General features: G+C 45.6%; 1 protein-coding gene across 1 annotated transcript in view; it reads right to left on the reverse strand.

Annotated features, from left to right (window-relative positions):
• LOC145418336 (A-type potassium channel modulatory protein KCNIP1) overlaps nucleotides 1-5000 on the reverse strand; it is a 210559-nt gene that overhangs the window by 159073 nt on the left and 46486 nt on the right. The gene's annotated exons all lie outside the window — the stretch shown is intronic.

Genomic DNA, 5000 nt, shown 5'->3' on the forward strand with positions numbered 1-5000 from the left:
GTTAGTGCCATAAAAATACCCCCGCTAATACCAATACACCAGTCCTGTATGAGACAGCCCTAGCATGTATTCAGTATGGACGGTAGGTGTTAGTGCCATAAAAATACCCCCGCTAATACCAGTACACCAGTCCTGTATGAGACAGCCCTAGCATGTATTCAGTATGGACGGTGGGTGTTAGTGCCATAAAAATACCCCCGCTAATACCAATACACCAGTCCTGTATGAGACAGCCCTAGCATGTATTCAGTATGGACGGTGGGTGTTAGTGCCATAAAAATACCCCCGCTGATACCAATACACCAGTCCTGTATGAGACAGCCCTAGCATGTATTCAGTATGGACGGTGGGTGTTAGCGCCGAAGTGGTGACATGTAGAGGTGTATGCTATGTAGGAGAACTGCTGGGCCTTGATAGCAGGCTGTGAAGTTTATGCCCAGAGTCGACCACATAGAAAAAATATATATTAATAATAAAATAACATACAAAAGAATATTAACCAGCCATATCCGAAATATAAATCGCTAAGGAAGAGGTGTTAGGGAGCCCCCTTACTTCGAGAACACGAGGGAGTTTTAGTATGGACTGCATCAGGGAAAAGGATTCTCTCTCTCTCTCTCTCACATAAATTCCAACATCTAAAACTCCCATGCCTTACTCTTACAGGCTAATTCTCTCTCTCTCTCTCTCTCTCTCTCTTTCTTTCTTTCTTTCTCTCTCCCTCTCTCTCTCTCTCTCTCTAATTAAAACTGACTGGGACTGGTTTCGCCTACTAATATTAAAGAATTATATTGCCATGTTGCAAAGTAAGTGAGGTTTGCAATAAGAGAGAGAGAGAGAGAGAGAGAGAGAGAGAGAGAGAGAAAGAGAGTTACACTGGCAAGCTACAAGGAGCCTGAGTTTTGCAATGTCGTGTTGATAAAATGGGCTTTGCATAATTCACCTAATTTGCAACAGGAGTGTGTGTGTGTGTGTGTGTGTGTGTGTGTGTGTGTGTGTGTGTGTGTGTGTGTGTGTGTGTGGTTAACAGGTACACACACAACAAGGAAGGGAGAAAAACTACTACTACTACTACTACTACTACTACTACTACAACTGCTAATAATAATAATAATAATAATAATAATAATAATTCATCTCAAGCGATCAACACTGCATTGCTTATACTTTCTCCTCTGATTATTTCCTCTCCTCCCTTCTCTCACCTTTCCTCCTCCTCCTCCTCCTCCTCCTCTCCACCCACTTCACCTCATGATAAGGCCAACTCTAGATATATGGCCTCACCTTCTCTCTTCTCCCCTCTCCTCTTTCCCCTCTTCCTCTTCTTCCCTCCACTCTTCCTCCTCATCCTCCTCCTCCCCTCTTCTTCGCTACTTCCTTTTCTTCCTCCACTCTTCCTTTCCTCTCTCCTCCCTCCCTTCCTCCTCCCTCCTCTCTTCTCTCTTCCCCAATCATCTTTCTCTCTTCTCTTTCTCCTCTCTTCTGCCGCTCTCTTCCTCCACTCTCTCTCTCATCTATTTCCCACTTATACCCCTCCTCTCCACTCTCTTTCTCCTCTTCCTCTCTCTTCTCCTTGCTCTCTTCTGCCTCTCTCTTTCTACAGTCTCTCTCATATATTTTCCAATTAACACCCCTTCTCTTCACTCTCATCTCTTTCTCCTCTTTCTCCTCTCTTCCCCTCCCCTCCCTTCCCCTCCCCTTTCCTCCCCTCCCCTTTCCTCCCCTCCCCTCCCCTTTCCTCCCCTCCCCTCCCCTCCCCTCCCCTCCCCTTTCCTCCCCTCCCCTCCCCTCCCCTTTCCTCCCCTCCCCTCCCCTCCCCTCCCCTTTCCTCCCCTCCCCTCCCCTCCCCTCCCTATCCATCACAAATCTATGACCTCACTTCCCTCCCACCTAAATTTACCCCTACAGCCCTTAACTTTGCTCTCTCTCTCTCTCTCTCTCTCTCTCTCTCTCTACCTCTCCCTCCTTCCCTCCCCATTTCCTCACTCCTCTCCTCTCTTGCCTTCCTTCTCTCTCTCTCTCTCTCTCTCTCCATTTCCTCACTCCACTCCTTTCTTGCCTCCCTCCCTCTCTCTCTCTCTCTCTCTCTCTCGCCATTTCCTCACTCCTCTCCTCTCTTGCTTCCCTCCCTCCCTCCTTCCCTCCCGCCGTTCCTGCACTTCTTCGTGACTAGCAGGTGGTTTAATCAATTAGCCAGGTAACAGGTTGATCTCAGGTAGGCAGGTAAGCTAATTAGGGAAGGGCGTGGTTCCTAGAGACTAAATTCCCCTTGAGACACACCTAACCCCCTAGCACCTTCTCATCGATTTATTCTATGGCAAGTGGGGGGCGCCTATCATCCACTCATGTATTGTAGCACTGCCTTCAGGTGACTCTACACTGACACACAAAATTGTTTCTTGAAGGAGGAACCCAATGGAGCCTGGTGGCTTAGTGGGTTACGGAGCTCCAGACAGATTGAGTCCAAAAGGGTTTACGTCCAAGTGATGGTTTGTGTGTGTTGCCGACATGACACTCAGGGGCGGGTGAGGAAGGTCCCCCATGCCTTAAATGTGGTGACTGAATAGCCTAGCCCCGGGTTCCTACGTTCCCGATGGGTCAAGAAAGGATTGAATAATGAAGGAGGGAGGGAGGAGGGGGGAGGAAAGAAGGGAGGGAGGGAGGGAGGGAGGAAGGAAGGAAGGATTATATACTACCATCATTCCTAAGCCATGACAGTCAAAAAAAAAAATAGATTTAAAAGAATTTACTGTCTCCACCATCCTCGCAAAAGTCGATAAACTCTACGGAATCGAGCTGCCACATTTCACACGAGGGTCTGACAGTATTAGCCCAAGGAAAAAAAAATAATGTTTCAAGATAATGCGGAAGTGAGGAAACAAAAGGAGGAACGAAAGGAAAAAATGAAGAAAGAAGGAACTAATGAATGGAAGGAATAAGGGAGGGAAAAGTAAAGAAGGAAGGAAAAAAGGAAATAAAAAAAAATAAAGACAGGAGGAAATAAGAAGGAGAGAGAAATGAGGAAATGAAATAACGAGGAAATAGAGAAAAGGAGGATGTGAAGAAATGAGGAAATGAAATTAGGGATAATGAACCGTAATCACATTGTTAAGGTGGCCCCCTAACACCTTTCCCTAAGCGATTTATTTTGTTTGTTACACCTTACTGTCCCCTTCCTATGTTAAATATATCCTTCCAATACCTCCATACTCTGCATAAATAACGAACTGAGGGACATTAACCAGCCATATCCAAAAATAAATCGCCAAGGAAGAGGTGTTAGGGAACTTGCATACCCGACGGGGATACGAGCCACAGAGAGAGAGAGAGAGAGAGAGAGAGAGAGAGCCAGCTTGAATTTATATATATCACCCGCACAGCAAAAACTCCTCCATTTCTATACATACCCTGGCCTCCCTCCCACATTCTCTCTCTCTCTCTCTCTCTCTCTCTCTCTCTCTCTCTCTCCATCATCATCATCATCATTGTATTATTTTTTTCCTTCTCTCTTCTACTCATCACCTCCTCCTCCTCCGCTTCCTCCTCCTCCTCCTCCTCCTCTTCCTCCTCCTCCTCCCAGTCACACTCTCATTTCTCTCTATCGCTCTCTTTATCTCCATTATTGCAACCTATTTCTCTTCTCTCTCTCTTTCCTCTGTATTTCTCCTTTATCATCTTTTCCTCCTCTCTCTCTCTCTCTCTCTCTCTCTCAAGTGAAGGAGACAGAGAAACGGATAGACAGACACACTGACAGACAAACAGAGAGAATTATACAACCCTACTGAGAGAGAGAGAGAGAGAGAGAGAGAGAGAGAGAGAGAGAGAGAGAGAGAGAGAGAGAGAGAGCAAAAAATTAAAACTGGTACTCATACAGACAGACAGACATATAGATTTAAAAAAACAATAGCCCATACACAGATGCGGGGAATTACAAGGACAAGTAGTGTCTCAAAAGGTCTTACGATCCAAGCACACATTGGTAAGCGACTAGAGAGGCAAAAATGTAGGAGAGGTGAAGGCTCTCCCCCACCCACCTCTCCCACCCCCCACACCCAGCACGGAAAAGGAAATTCACCTAACCTGGGGGAAGAGAGAGAGAGAGAGAGAGAGAGAGAGATCTATGTAGCCAAGATGCGCCCTGAAAACCTCCATAACCTTGGCAAAGATGCTCTCTCTCTCTTTCTCTCTCTCTCTCTCTCTCTCTCTCTCTCTCCTCTCACACACACACACACACACACACACACACACACACACATACATCCAGACATATATAACACGCGCATCATTTATCCTCTCTCTCTCTCTCTCTCTCTCTCTCTACATATCAGGTAGTCTTGCTCTTATGACAATGAGGAGGAGGAGGAGGAGGAGGAGACAGGAGAAAACAAGGGAATAATGGTGTGTGTGTGTGTGTGTGTGTGTGTGTGTGTGTGTGTGTGTGTGTGTGTGTGAGAGAGAGAGAGAGAGAGTGAGAGAGAGAGAGAGAGAGAGAGAGAGAGAGAGAGAGAGAGTAATGGCTAACAGGAAGGGCAGTGGAGGTAGAATTCGTGGAAGAAATTGCATGAAAGAAAAATAGTAACCAAGGAGACGGAGCCAATAAATTAGGAAATAGTTAAAACGAGATAGATAGATAGCCAGACAGATATATAGATACATAGAGAGAGAGACAGATAGATAGATAGATAAAGATAGATAGATAGATAGATACAGACATAGATAGATAGATAGACAGACAGATAGATAGATAGACTGATAGATAGACAAAAATTAATAAGTAGATACGATTCATCTCTCCTTCTCTCTTTCTCCTCTCTTTATTTTCTCTCTATTTCTTCCATTTCTCTCTTTTCTCCTCTTTTTCTCTCCTCTTTTTCCCTCTCTTCTTTACCTCCCCTTCTCTCCACCTCTCCCCTCATTCTTACTTTCTCTCTCTCTCTCTCTCTCTCTCTCTCTCTCTCTCTCTCCTCTTTATTCCCCCATGTCCTCTTTAATCCTCTCTC

The sequence above is a fragment of the Coenobita brevimanus genome, chromosome 113 (assembly GCF_032717465.1).
Source record: "Coenobita brevimanus isolate Jiangsu-jjx chromosome 113, ASM3271746v2, whole genome shotgun sequence".
Lineage (NCBI taxonomy): Eukaryota > Metazoa > Arthropoda > Malacostraca > Decapoda > Coenobitidae > Coenobita > Coenobita brevimanus.